The sequence below is a fragment of the Lactuca sativa genome, chromosome 9, assembly GCF_002870075.4.
Source record: "Lactuca sativa cultivar Salinas chromosome 9, Lsat_Salinas_v11, whole genome shotgun sequence".
Lineage (NCBI taxonomy): Eukaryota > Viridiplantae > Streptophyta > Magnoliopsida > Asterales > Asteraceae > Lactuca > Lactuca sativa.
Window position 1 is genome coordinate 51,049,121 of NC_056631.2, and position 16,395 is coordinate 51,065,515.

A 16,395-nucleotide genomic window follows, 5' to 3' on the forward strand; every position below is an offset into this window, starting at 1 on the left:
TATATATATATATGGCCCACTCTATCTATTTATCATTTTTTCTCTCTTAAATTACTTTTATATTTTATACATTTAATCATTTGTCATTCAATCATATTTGTTGTAAGCATTTATTATATTTAAATTTTAAATGGATGTTATTTACTTATTATTTAATTTTATTAAATTTAATGATATTTCAATGATGAAGTTTAAACTCAAAATAGTCGTATAATGTTTCCAATGTTCTTTTTATTTTAATTTTTTTTTAATATGATGAGTTTTTAAAATTGATAAATTATATGAGGAAATTTTATAAAATATATATATTCCTTAATAAATGAATATTTTTTTGCCACATGTCAATCTTTTCTGAGTTTTGACACTTGTTATTTTGTGGCATTTTTGAAATAAATATTATCCACTTGTCAGTTTTTGATTTGTTTCAATTTTTAAAATTAAAGTCATATACTTATATATGTAAAGTATTAAATATCATATATATGATATTAAATTGCAATAAATATATTTTTCCTTTCTTTTTTTAAAGTTGTACATTAAAAAATATTTTATGTGTACATTTTAATTTAATGTTTAATTTTTTTTAAATCAACTCGTATAATACACGGGTCTCACACCTAATTTTAGATATATAATGATAAATTAGTTAGATTTAAAAAAATCTATTGGAAGAGTAAACGATGATATATTAATAAGATTTTTTTTTTAAATCTATTAGCAGAAGTTAAGCATTAAAGAAAATATTTATTTTAAGTCATAGTATATGATGACATGTCAATAATTTTAGATTAAATTACATGAATGGTCTTGTGGCTTGGCGATTTGTGCATTTCATTTCTATTTTTTTTCATTTAGATCATCCCTGAAGTTTATTTTTGTTTTGATGTTAGTCCATAGCATACATAAAATGAATATAATGCCATTAGTAATTATATTTTAATTAACTTATTGTTTATTAATGTATTATTATTATTATTATTATTATTATTATTATTATTATTATAAGTTAAAAGAAAAGAAATATGGTCTACCCCATATATGTATCACTTTTTCACCCTCTCATGTATATCTTAGACCCCCGTCTAACCTCTTCATTCCATTTCACATTTGACGACCCTTATCTTCCATGATGACCCTGTTACACTCGACGGTACTAGAAATCATGGTAAGGATCTTAATGTTCTTTACGTCTGAAGACCGTCGCATATATCTCAGATCCCTCTACCCCCCCCCCCCCCCCCTCTCTCTTACTTCCACAATACCCTTCACCTGATTTTTTATGTTGTATTCAAAAACCCAAGTTGTTTCAGAATCCCAAATTGTTTCGGAACCCCAAATCTGATAAAGCTCATGAGTTAGATATAGCTTGAAGCTAATTTTTTAGATGTGATGTGAGATTGGATGTTGCAGGTTCTATGCTAATTTCTTAGGTTTTTTTGTTGTTGCAAGTCATGGTTTTTAGGTTATTCCAAAACTTTATATGTGGATTTGAATTTAATGGTTATGTTTGGTTTTCCCACTCGGGGTTAGTTGAAGAACAAAGTGGTTAGTTGTTAGAGGTTTCATGGATATGGAAAAGCTAAGGGTAGTGATATGGTCAGAAATAGTAAGGATGGGGGTGGACTCAACTAAATCCTTTGCTTCTAGTCTATTTGAGAAATTAAGAATGACTAAAATGGTAGATGATCGTTCATGTTGTTATAGGAAGGTTTTCAAGTGGTTGGATTTTAAGAACAATGGTTATATATATATATATATATATATATATATATATATATATATATATATATATATATATATATAAAAGAAGTCCTACCTTAGGAGCAGTAAACTCATATCTATTTTGTCTATTTTAGCCCTTCTACTAGACCTGTTTATGTGTGTGTTCAAATCTGTCTCCAGGGTCATTTTATGTCATTATTGATATTGTTTGTGTACACGTGTTGCTTCTCCTTTGCTTCACTGTTTTTTTACCCAATCGAATGTCGATATGTGTAATTCTTCTTCACCTTATCTCCAAACTCCTACGTTAATCAGCCCTTCTAGTTTCTTCTTTCCACCGCCTTATCCAGACCTTCTCTTCTCTTTCTTCCTTCCACCACTCCTCATCCAAAGTTTCTCTTCTCTTTCTTTTGTAAGAAATCGAGTCGCGATGACAATAGATCAACCCGGAGGGGTTCTATCCACCCGGAGGGCTTTTTCCGGATTCGTTTGTACCTTTCGCTCCATCTCCACCTTCTAAGTTTTCTAATATGTGTCTGTTCTAAAAAGACTCATTTTCCGTCGCCCACAACAAATGAGACCCTTTTCATTGTCAATCTCGTTCTCAATCTTTCAACTTCTACCCAGATTAACGATTAAAAGAAAAAAAAAAGGTGTATATGTTTGTATCCAGCCTACGGATTCAATACCAAGGGGAAACCCATATAGGTGAAGAGACTACTGGAAGATAAGTCACACCCACACCTTGTGTTGGATTCCATCTGATTTATAAGGTTTTATGAACGATCATTTCAATTTTCTGCATAGAAAGTTTTTATTACATTTTTTTAATTTTTGTGCTAAATTGAAGGTTTGGGGTTCTTGATGGCTACTGATGCACTTCCAGTTGCTTACGGAACTTCTCATGTGGCATTCGTTCATAAAGTCAATCAAAAGTCGGATGAGGTATTCATTCACTATCACCTTATATCTTCAATTTCTTAAAAAATTTCTCTTTTTAGATTCATGTTGACATCATACTGACCATCTGATTTACAAGTTATATGTTTATCAAGTTTGATTTAGATTTTTGTCCCTTTAATTAGGGCATCGTCGGACAATACAGTTGGGGATAAAGTTCTGCCCACCAGGTATTAGATGAAATGTCTGACTCACATTTCCTATTTTTCTTCTCTTGGTTTTAGATGTAGTTTATGATTTCACAACCGGATTTCATATCATTTTATTGTTGTGATTAATGAAGAATTTAGGGTTTCAGATCGTTATAGTCGTGGTAATGAAGGGAGTGCTTACCAAAAGTAATGACCTCCGAAGCATCTGTTCTTTATTGTTAAAAATTTTCAAATACATTACTTTATATCATCAGTAATTAACTTAAAATTGTAAACTAAATACTAATTTTATATTCATCATTCAATTTTATTTGCAGACAAAAAGGACAAAGAAGGCCGACATTGTCGAAAAGTGTGGTATCCTGATTCTTGCTGCAAAATTCTTAATATGATAAAAATTATCTATAAAATATTTTTTGTTGTTAAACTACAAAAAATGAAAATATTTTACTTAAATATTGTTTTTTAATTTTATTTTTAAGGTACCCATTATGGTGGTAGTCTGCGAAAACAGATCAAGAAAAGGGAGGTCAGCCATCACAGCAAGTAATTCTATGAGTTTTGTGGGAAGGTAAACAATCATCTACTTTTGGATTTTTAGTTTAATGAATTTGTATATTTTCAAAAGGTTTATTGTTTATGTGGAAATAATTTGTATTTGTTTTGAAATGTTGAAACAGTATGCAGTGAAGAGAAAGGCAGTTGGAATATGGGGTTGCAAGGATTGTGGGAAAGTGAAAGCAGGGGGTGCATACATATTGAAGTAATAATTTTTATCTTTTTGTTTCTTTGTTTTATAATTTCATGTTTTTAATTTACTGATAATTTTGTTTTTTGTTTATTAATGATAATGGTACTGCAAGTGCTATTACATATGATGTTCAACCCATTGTATATAGATCAAAATATATTAGAGTTATGGTCTCGGTTTCAAATTGAACTGTAGAAAGGAGGTTGTCGGGCTTGAAATGAGAGAGTGGAAGATAAAGAAGGGGCAAACGAAGCAAAGGGTAAAAGGGGGTAGGACCCACAAGTTTACTTAACACTTTTCTTTAATGATTTATTTATTAATTATTAATTTAGAAAGAAAATAAATAAAAACCAGTACGAGTAAAATATTCAATTTAAGTTGGGTAGGGACTAACCACACAACAATAAAAATAACACAAAGATTGCCCTAGGTAAAATAAGATATATATTAAACACATAGATTACTCTGAACCACAAGGATCATTCGTATAATTTACTCATAATTTTAAGTCAGTAGTATCGATAAAGTATTGAAGATACTTTTAAAATTATTAAGACACTTCTTCATAAATGATTCATATGGTTTTAAATATCAAGTTTAAGTTGGATTATGTATCTAAGGTCATAACTAAATAATTATAACTTTATGGAATAAAAGCAAATTTATTTTGAGGTTGCCCCAATAACTAGAAATAGCTAGAAATGACTTTAGGGGTATGCGGAAATGATTTATTAATTTATTATATGATTAATAAATTAATTAGAAATGGTTTAGAATTAATTTAGATTTAATCATAAGTAATTGGAAATTAATTCTGGATTAATCAGTATTAATTAAAGGTGCAATGGTTGAATTGTAATTGTTCATAATTGAGCAAGGAATGCAATTCTAGAACCATCTTATGCTTGGACAGTTTTGAGGGGCTCTAGAACTATTTTGGAAGCCTCGTGGTTAATTGGTAATTGATAAGGATAATGCCTTGAATAGATTAAATCATAATATTTAATTATTCAATTTAGGGTTTATCCTAGATATCCACCAACTATAAATAGGGGCCCTTAACCTTGAAAAATCTAATCCCTAACACTCACAAGGCAAGAAATCGGATGTTGCTCTCCTTCCTCATTTCTCTTTTTCGTTCCTAATGTTCCAGGGTTATGGGTGTGAGTCATTAAAAACATCCATATTATTGATGCTTGCTTTCCAATGTGAAATTAAAGATACAATAGTTACTATATCCAATTATATTAAATGTATATTTCATAATCTATTAGATCATTGTTTCATAGTATGCTGCTATAATGATAAATGTCATAGATCTCTAAGTTGCATGTGCCCATAAGTTGTTTTATGATCCTGTTGCATCGATTTATATGACTATAACCTAAAAACTCATCAATGGTATTTGTTGGGAATAAAGTGTTGCGTCAATGGGCTATTTATTTTGTTTATTTTGTAAACGGGTTGGGCCTGTCCACCAGTCTTTCATTTATTAGGGTTAGAGTATTTAAGGCTGCATGCATGCACCGTGTTTCATAACTTTTGGATCAATCATATTGTAACCCTAATCACGCCTCTACAGTAGCAATTCTTAATCGATTTCTTCTGAGGCGGTGACATTTGAATCATTTAGCATACATTCTTTCTATCATTGTGTTCTTATTTCTTTACTGTTTAGAATCTAATCGAACTTTAAGGATTAATTTCCTAACAATTGGTATCAGAGCAGGATACCATGTACTCTGTACACATCTCTTCTGTTTATAGAGTTTTTATGGTTTCTATTAATATTGGATCTGGTTTAGTCGTCATAACTGTGTTCTTGACGCTAATCTGTAACTCTAATATTACCCTAAAACTGCTTTAGTTTACACGTCTGATTCTTTACAGGTTACAAAGATCATATCATCATGTAGCACGACGATTCTCACTTTAACTCCATAAATCTTTCGAGCATCATTAGATCAACCACTAGGATCCTTAATCTCTTTCCCAACGAATATGAAGTTTGGGCGCTTCACTTCGAAGATTACGTTCTTGGCCTAGTGGACAACGGGTATTTGATATGGGAGGCTATCACTATTGGACCTTTTGTTCACACTGAAAGCAAAAGAGTTATCAAAACTCAAAATGACTACAACAAACTCCTTCTTGATGTTAAGGACGTTCCTCATGATGTGAAGGAAAAACTGATTAGCAATGTTAAGGCATTGAGAATCATTCGATTCACCTTACAGGCTGACACTTTTCGTCTGATTAGCTCTTGTGACACAGCCAAAGCCATCTGGGATCGGCTTAAGGAACTCTACTCAATAGATGTAGATCTTGCGCACTCAGCACAAACGCTCTTGCTTTCAAAGTTTGGTGCATTCACAGAAAAGCCTAAAGAAAGTTTAAGTCAAACCTTCAATCATTACAATCATATTTTATGCAAAATGACAAAACATGGCATTAGACGTGAAAGTATTGAACAAAATATCACGTTCGTGAATGGGCTCAAATCATAGTGGAAGACGGTAGTGTCTACAATTAAGACACATGAGCAGTTCAAGAATTATTCTTTGGCCAAGCTTGTTGGTATCCTGAAGTCACATGAAGATGAAGTGACTAAAGAAGCGAAAGTAGTCTCTGGGATGGGATCATTAACACTTGTCACGAAGGATAAGAAAGTTGTTGAAGAGGATGATTCAGATTTTGAGCTTTCTAATTATGAACTCTCTAAAGAAGAGTTTGCAATGATGGTGTCGAATCCAAGGAGGTTCGCAAAGAAATACATCAACCAGAACAAGAACTGGAACTGGCAGGGCAATTACAACTCTGAAAAGGTGAAAGAGGAAAATGCCAACGGTTCGCAGAAGGATGAAGACAAGAAAGAAAAGAAGCTCACGGGTGACTCCGGCTATGATTGTAATTTTTTCTATGGCAAAAATCATTTAGCGAAGGATTGCATGTTGCGAAGATTGAACGAAAAGAAAGAGGGAGAAGATGATGAAGCTTACCATCTGCGAAAGCTTGAAGAAATCAAAAAGAAAAAGAATGCAGATAACACTATGCCTGCTTTGATTGTGCAGGAAAATGAAGTTGATGATGAATTTGGCAGGGTAGGAGTCTGGTCCACAGACTATGAAGATGAGGAGGTTCGCAAGCCTACTCGGTACTTGAGCATGCTCAAGACGGATATTCGACAGTTCGTGTCCACCCAACATTACGGTACCCTCACCAAGCTTCAGGATGTTGCGAGGAGGCGGGAGATTGAGATGGAGATCCAGAAAAGCGAGCAGCGATATGATCCCATTCACTCACAGCCTACAACGAAGCGTTTCAAGCCCGCTGATTCACGATCTGGGGGGCAGAGGGGTCGCACTTGTGGGAAGTAAAACATGGTTCATGAGGGTGCTTGTCGATCTTCTTATGGGTGCCACAGATGTGGCAGGGACAATTACATTGCTAGGGATTATCGTCAGCAGGCCCCGTCGGCGAGCATTAGGATTTGTTACCACTGTGAGCAGGTTGGTCATTTGAAGGCTAGCTATCCTTTGTTCGCCGTGAGACCGGAACAAGCTACAACACCGACTTCCTTGAGGATCACAAATAGAAGCCAGGGCAGGGCACAATCCACGAGGTCTCGGGGTCATTCTTTCTAGCTTACATCGGTGGAGGCCATGGCAGTGCCAAATGTCGTTAATGGTATGTTTTCATTTATTATTTTGTTAGTTATTTATGGTATGCTTATGTTTATAATCTAGTTAGGTACCTTATTAGTAAACTCCTTGCTTGTTCTTGTAACGACCCAATTTTTCACGTCCAAAAATTTCGTTTTAAAACATTACTTTAGAAGACATTAATAATTAAAACATTGTTTGATCAAACCATGATACAACGTAAACCGTGGCTAAAAGTCAAATCATACAACCAATCAAAATATCATAATATAAATCCCAGAGAATCTCGTAAATGCGGAAACCGAAGAGTGTGTGTGTGACATGCTGCTACCGCGCCGGCTCCTTTCCCCTAGCTGAGGAGGTACCTGAAACCAAAACTGAAAACTGTAAGCACAAAGCTTAGTGAGTTCCCCCACCGTACCACATACCAAATAATCTCATAACATACATATATTGTCAGGCATATCTGGGTGCCCGACCTACCCCTTCGGCCCTCTCGACCGGACATTGCCTAGCATACCTGGGTGCTGGCCTCCCCTTCGGTCCTTTCGACCTGATACTGCCTAGCATATCTGGGTGCAGGCCTCCCCTTCGGTCCTACCGATCGGATACTGCCTAGCATATCTGGGTGCTGGCCTCCCCTTCGGTCCTACCGACCGGATACTGCTTAGCATATCTGGGTGCTGGCCTCCCCTTCGGTCCTACCGACCGGATACTTCGAGGACTATCTCCCCCTACTATCACTAGCACACATAGCATCATATCATACTAGCACATAACAAAACACAGGCAATACCTAGATGAATATCACAGAGACAAACATCTACAAATAAATCCTACTGGTGGGCCGACATTGTGGCCGTAGACCCCCCCCCTCGGCTACTGGAAGGTAACTTACCTCGAAGTAGCTGCTGATTTGATCGGGAACTGACTGCCTACTGCTGCTGCTGCTCCGGAAATCCTCCGACTACAATTCCCACAACATACTCAATCAAACACTGCTCACTGACCTTTGGGTAAAATGACCATTTTACCCCTGACCACGCCCTAAGTCAAAGTCAGAGTCAACTTTCAGTTGACCCGACTCGCCGAGTTGGCTTTCCAACTCGCCGAGTCCCTACCCAAACGATTGCCCTGAATCCCGATCCTACTCGTCGAGTTAGGCGACGACTCGACGAGTTCACCTTCTAAACCGATATTCAAGTCCTTCATCCTACTCGCCGAGTTGTATGAACAACTCGTCGAGTTCATCTTCATCCGACGGACACTTATGCTAAGACTCGCCGAGTTGTATGAACAACTCGCCGAGTCCATCTTCATCCGAAGAACACTTATGCTGCGACTCGCCGAGTTGTATGAACAACTCACCGAGTCTGTTCTTGATCTAAGGAGATTGCCTTGAACTCGCCGAGTCAGGGCATTGACTCGCCGAGTACCTCTATAGATGAGTTTAGCTTCCGACTCACTGAGTCACACCCCGTGACTCACTGCTCACTAGACACTACGAAAAGGGGACAAACTCGCAGACTCGCCGAGTCATATGAACGACTCGCCGAGTCGTTGCCATGCACCCACTAAATACACAGATTTGCTCGATTCCAGTCCATGCCATTCACAGATCTGGACTTCTAGGACACGAATCACACGTAAAGTTTCTAACTTTACGTGTGGATATTCACCAATATGGATTTTAGGGCTCAAAATGTCTCAAAAGGGTAGATCTAGGGTGAACAAGCAACATGGGGCCATAAAGCTAACAGATCTGAGCTCCTGGAGCTCAATCTTGCCTAGATCCAGAGGCCAAACATCTTATTACGACATATAATGCACATACAAGCTTGGGGATTTGTCCAAGAAAGACCTAAATGAAGTATTAAGCATAGAATCATGGGGAAAACGGGTTATACCTCAAAGGGACTGCTGGAAGAACACAATAATGCATGGATGGCTTCCCTTCTTCTGGATCTACTTCCTTCCTCCTTCAAAACCTTCAAAAGCACACAACAAAGCTTCAATTCTTCAAAGAACAAGCATAAACGAGGGTTGGGAGCTCTGGGGAGAGAATGGGGGCTGGCCTGGGGCGGATAAGTCGCTTAAAAAAGGTGCAAACCCCTGAAACTTAGGGTTTCATCCAACAGCTGTGACTCGCCGAGTCCAGGATATGGACTCGCCGAGTCGCCAACTTAAACGTGTCCCGGGTCCCTCATCCACTCGGCGAGTCGGACCTATGACTCGCCGAGTCCAAGGCTAAAAGAAGGAAATACTCAAATAAGATTTACGTACCAGAAACCGAGTGCTACAAATCTCCCCCATTTATTTTTGACTTCGTCCTCGAAGTCTGCTGCTTGATCCTGAAACAGCTCGGGATAATGCTCCATCATCTCGTCCACCGGCTCCCAAGTCCATTCCGAACCCTTGCGGTGCTGTCATTGCACCTTCACTAGCTCCACCCTCTTGTTCCTCAAATCCTTCGACTTCCTGTCAAGGATTGTGACTGGGCGCTCAATGTAATTCAGGCTGTCATCAACCTGAATGTCCTCTAACGGCACAACCGCCGAATCTTCCACTAGGCACTTTCGCAGCTGAGAAACATGGAAAGTGCTATGGATCTGGCTGAGCTCGGCTGGCAGATCCAACCTATATGCCACCTTGCCCACCCGGGCTACAACCCTGAACGGTCCGATGAATCTCGGGCCCAACTTGCCCCGCTTCCTGAATCGGATGACGCCTTTCCAAGGCGACACCTTCAGGAGAACCATATCCCCGACTTGAAACTCCAAGTCGGATCGATGCTTGTCGGCGTAACTTTTTTGCCGACTCTGAGCAGTCTGAAGCCTGCTCCGAACCTGCTGAATCCTATCGGTCGTCTTGAGCACCACTTCGGTGCTCCCCATGACTCTTTGGCCAACTTCACCCCAGCATATCGGGGTCCTACACCTTCGTCCGTACAACAACTCAAATGGAGGACGATCAATACTCGCGTGGTAGCTGTTGTTGTATGAGAACTCGGCCAGGGGAAGATAGGTATCCCAGCTACCACCGAAGTCTAGCACGCACGCCCGCAACATATCCTCCAGAGTCTGGATGGTCCGCTCGCTCTGACCATCCGTCTGTGGGTGAAAGGCAGTGTTGAAATGCAGACGAGTGCCCAACTTGTCATGGAATCTCTTCCAAAATCTGGAAGTAAAACGCACATCCCTATCCGAGATCACCGATACTGGCACCCCATGCCGTGCTACAATCTCCCTGATATAGATGTCGGCCAATTTCTCGGCCGATATGCTCTCCTGAATCGGGATAAAGTGAGCACTTTTGGTCAATCGATCCACAATGACCCAAATCGAATCCACTCCACGCGCGGTCCTGGGAAGTTTTGTGATAAAGTCCATCGTAATATCCTCCCATTTCCACAGTGGGATATCCAACGGCTGCATCTTGCCAAGCGGCCTCTGATGTTCGGCCTTGACCTTCCTGCAGGTCAAGCAGCGCTCAACATACCATGCCACATCCTGCTTCATGCAGGGCCACCAATAATCTAGACGAAGATCCCTATACATCTTCGTCGCCCCAGGATGAATGGAGAATCGGGACTTGTGCGCCTCCTCCATCAAAATCCGGCGCACGCCTACGTGATACGGCACACACACCCTACGATGCAGTGTCAAAAGTCCTCGGCTATCATAATCAAAGGAGGAAACCTGACCCACAACACGCTCACTCTTCCGATGCTCCTCCTTGATAGCCTCCTGTTGAGCCTCCCGAATTTGCTCCAATAGGGGAGTCACCACGGTCATCCTCATACAAACGTCCCTGATCGGCGCCGCCTTGCGGCTAAGCGCATCGGCCACCACATTGGCCTTCCCCGGGTGGTAAAGGATCTCACAATCATAATCCTTCACCACGTCCAACCACCGACGCTGCCTCATGTTCAGATTCGGCTGATCCATGAGGTACCTCAAACTCTTGTGGTCCGTGTAGATGGTACATCGAACCCCGTAGAGGTAATGCCGCCAAATCTTGAGGGCAAAGACCACCGCCCCCAACTCCAAATCGTGCGTCGGGTAGTTTGCCTCGTGAGGCTTGAGCTGCCTCGAAGCGTAGGCAATGACATGCCCCCTCTACATCAGTACCGCGCCCAACCCAGAAATGGACGCATCACAATAAACCACAAAATCCTCTATGCCCTCTGGTAGGGCTAAGATCGGCGCCTCGCACAGTCTCTGTCTCAGCGTCTCAAATGCAGACTGCTGCTCGGGTCCCCACCGAAAGACCACGGCTTTCTTCGTCAGCCACATCAGGGGTACGGCTATCTTGGAGAAATCCTGGATAAATCTCCGATAGTAGCCTGCCAATCCCAGGAAACTCCGAATCTCAGATGGAGACTTCGGAACCTCCCATCTCATCACGGCCTCGACCTTGGCCGGATCGACCAGAATCCCGTTCTGGTTGACGAGGTGTCCAAGAAATTGCACCTCGCGCAACCAAAACTCACACTTGGAGAACTTGGCATACAAGCTCTCCCTCCTCGGGGTCTCCAACACCTCTCTCAGATGCTCCTCATGTTCCTCCCGAGTCTTGGAATAAACCAAGATATCATCGATAAAGACTATCACAGACCGATCCAGCATCGGTCTGCATACGCGGTTCATGAGGTCCATGAACGCGGCAGGAGCATTGGTGAGCCTAAACGGCATCACCACGAACTCATAATGGCCATAGCGCGTCCGAAACGCGGTCTTCTGCATATCCTCCTCCCTGACCCTCATCTGATGATAACCCGAACGCAAATCAATCTTGGAGAACCAAGATGCTCCCTGAAGTTGGTCAAAGAGGTCATCAATCCTCGGAAGCGGGTAACGGTTCTTCACCGTTACCTTATTCAGCTCCCGGTAATCGATACACATCCGATGCGACTCGTCCTTCTTCTTCACAAACAGGATCGGGGCTCCCCAGGGCGAACTGCTCGGGCGAATAAATCCCTAGTCTAGCAGCTCCTGCAGCTGCGTAGACAACTCCTGCATCTCGGGAGGAGCCAACCGATACGGCGCCTTGGCTATCGGAGCCGCACCAGGAACAAGGTCAATCCTAAACTCAACCTGTCGCTCCGGAGGTATCCCAGGAAGCTCCTCTGGAAAAACATCTGCGAAATCTCGGACCACCGGAACCCCGCTCACTGTCGCCTTACCCGCCTCCCGGGTATCCATCACATACGCGACATATCCTGCGCATCCCTGCTGAAGGTAGCGCCTAGCCCTCGCTACTGAACATATAGCGGGTCCATACTGAGGCCTCTCACCATGAATCACTAACTCTCCCCCGCTTGGGGTCCTGACCCGCACTAGCTGCTGCGCGCAATCTATCACCGCCCCATTAGGGCTCAGCCAATCCATGCCTATAATCACCTTGTTCCCACGCAACGGAATGGGAACCAAATCTACCAAGTAGCGCTCCTCAAACAAACGCAGCACGCAATCTCGAAATACCATCGATGCTCACACCGATCGATCATCAGCAATCTCCACCTCCAAAGGGCAATCTAACTCTCCCGATGACTCATGAAACTTCTTGCTAAGCGCAAGGGAAACAAATGATCGGGACGCACCCCAGTCGAACAACACCTGAACTGGAAGGCCGTTCACATGGAACGATCCTAATGCATACATATACACACGGAGCACATATCAATAACATAACATCATAAAAATAAGATAGAGGGAAAGAATCATACCCGTCACCACATCGGGTGCGGCGCGTGCCTCCTCGGTAGTCAGCTGGAATGCTCGGCTCCTCATCACTGGAGCCTCTGCCTTGCCCTTCCGGCCATCCCTGATCCGCAGGGTCGCTGGAGCTGGCGCCTTCACCGGCGCTGAAACTATCATCTGGGGGCAATTGGCCTTCTTGTGGCCCCTCTGGTTGCAGTGAAAACACAACAACTCTGATGTCTGAATAACTACTGCCGGAGCAGTGCAATCCCTGCTGATGTGCCCAGACTTGTCGCACTTGTAGCAGCCTGATGATCCCACCCTACATGCCCCCTCGTGCGCCTTGCCGCATTTCCTGCAGCGTCCCCATCCCCGTTGGCCTTTCGGCCCCGCATCAAACCCCTTGGGCTTCTTCCCCGAAGCCCCTCCTGACTGACCCTCTTCTGCCTTCCGTTTCCTGATGTGCTCCAAATCTATCTCCCTTTCCCTCGCCCTGGCAATCATGGAGTCCAAGGTAGGGCAAGCCGAAAAGCTAACATGCTCCCGGATGCCAGCTCGTAGCATATCATGATAACGAGTCCTCCTCATGTCCTCGTCCCCAGTATACTGGGGCACCAACAAAGCCCTCTCCCGGAACTTGGTGGTGATCTCCGCCACAGTCTCCGTCGTCTGCCTCATGTCTAGAAACTCCCTGGCCAGCTGCTGAAGCTCGACAGCCGGTGCAAACTCTGCCCTGAACCTGGTCACAAAGTCCGACCAGGTCATAGCCTCGATAGCTGAGGCTCCCAACGAGTCACCCACTGACTCCCACCAATCTCGGGCTCGGTCCCGTAAACACCCTGCTACATACCTCACCTTCGACCCCTCAGGGCAGAAGCTAGTCAACTGTGCAGACTCGATGTCTGCAATCCATCACCTGGCAGCAATGGGGTCCTTCACCCCATGGAAGTCCGACGCACCACTGCCCCTGAAGTCCTTGAAGGACAGTGTGCGAGATCCCGACTGGCTAGATGCCATATCACTCCGGAATGCCCGAAGGCGATCCTCCATCAACTCCATGATCCCTTCCTTGATCGACCCAAAGAGAATGGGGGTCGAATCAAGGATGCCTCTGGTGATCTCTGACGCGATGAACTCGCATAGTCCCTCATCAACCGGCTCGGAACCTGATCCCGAGCCTGACCCCTCTCCTGCACCGCCATCTACCGGCCTCGATCGAAGTACCACCATTCTGCAATACATAATAGAATCATTAGTGATACTGATACTTCCTGAGGAATCACAACTACTTACAAGTTCCCTGTTCTTGTCTTGGCCTTCCTTGGTTCGGGTACGGATCCTCAGCTTTCAGTAGTACGGGCCCATACTACCTTCCACATCTATCCGTACCTTCTTCAAGGACTGCCTCGACTCTACCATATCCCCTTTCACTACTGCTGATCACTGCTATACTCATCCTAGGCTTGCCCTAGGGAAATCTCTAATTCCACCTAACCAGTCCTCAGCTGCTGCAGGCCTCCTTGTAATGTCAATTAGCCATTACCCGAATACCATCACATGTGACGAGGCTCAGATAATCCTTCGAGTACCCGACTCGTCCCTACAAAGGTTGGAATCAAACAAGAGCTGCGCAGTAGGATCAAATCTGGCACTCTAAGATTATTCAACCCTGATCGCATGTGACGTGACGCATTCGCCTAATGGCTAACTCCCATTATTCAGAGTCCCACGTAGCACGAAGCAAGCAGCATTCAGATAAGGGTAACAATCTCAATTAACTCTATCTTCTTTCAGGAACCGAGCTAGCATTTAGTGCTAAGCCCATACTACCAGGCATAACCTAATCAGGCTATCCTACTTACTATCTACTCAATATCTAGCATGCAACTCTCAAACAACTGAAACATATAAAGCAGGCACATAAGGCATCACTCCTAGATCCTTAGTCCTATTCTAGCATGTTGTTCTACAAAAGCTGATAAACATAACATAAACTTGTATGGGTACTTTGGGGAATACTTACTTGACCTCGGTCGGTCGCGCACATCACACACTCCGTTCTTTCTCAAACTCTTTTCTCAATTTTAGAAAACATTTTTCTTTAGAAAATCTTTTAATCCCTCGATTTGAGTCCAGACACTCCCGAAGGTGTGTCCGAATCCCTCAAACCAGGGCTCTGATACCAACTTGTAACGACCCAATTTTTCACGTCCAAAAATTTCGTTTTAAAACATTACTTTAGAAGACATTAATAATTAAAACATTGTTTGATCAAACCATGATACAATGTAAACCGTGGCTAAAAGTCAAATCATACAACCAATCAAAATATCAGAGTATAAATCCCAGAGAATCTCGTAAATGCGGAAACCGAAGAGTGTGTGTGTGACATGCTCCTACCGCGCCGGCTCCTTTCCCCTAGCTGAGGAGGTACCTGAAACCAAAACTGAAAACTGTAAGCACAAAGCTTAGTGAGTTCCCCCACCGTAACACATACCAAATAATCTCATAACATACATATATTGTCAGGCATATCTGGGTGCCCGACCTACCCCTTCGGCCCTCTCGACCGGACATTGCCTAGCATACCTGGGTGCTGGCCTCCCCTTCGGTCCTTTCGACCGGATACTGCCTAGCATATCTGGGTGTTGGCCTCCCCTTCAGTCCTACCGACCGGATATTGCCTAGCATATCTGGGTGCTGGCACATAACAAAACACATGCAATACCTAGATGAATATCACAGAGACAAACATCTACAAATAACTCCTACTGGTGGGCCGGCATTGTGGCCGTAGACCCCCCCGCTACTGGAAGGTAACTCACCTCGAAGTAGCTGCTGATCTGATCGGGAACTGACTGCTTACTGCTGCTGCTGCTCCGGAAATCCTCCGGCTGCAATTCCCACAACATACTCAATCAAACACTGCTCACTGACCTTTGGGTAAAATGACCATTTTACCCCTGACCATGCCCTAAGTCAAAGTCAGAGTCAACTTTCACTTGACCCGACTCGCCGAGTTGGCTTTCCAACTCGCCGAGTCCCTACCCAAACGATTGCCCTGAATCCCGATCCTACTCGTCGAGTTAGGCGACGACTCGACGAGTTCACCTTCTAAACCGATATTCAAGTCCTTCATCCTACTCGCCGAGTTGTATGAACAACTCGTCGAGTTCATCTTCATCCGACGGACACTTATGCTAAGACTCGGCGAGTTGTTCATACAACTCGGCGAGGATGTTGCGACTCGCCGAGTTGTATGAACAACTCGCCGAGTCTGTTCTTGATCTAAGGAGATTGCCTTGAACTCGCCAAGTCAGGGCATTGACTCGCCGAGTACCTCCATAGATGAGTTTAGCTTCCGAATCACTGAGTCACACCCCGTGACTCACTGCTCACTCAACACTACGAAAAGGGGACAAACTCGCAGACTCGCCGAGTCATAT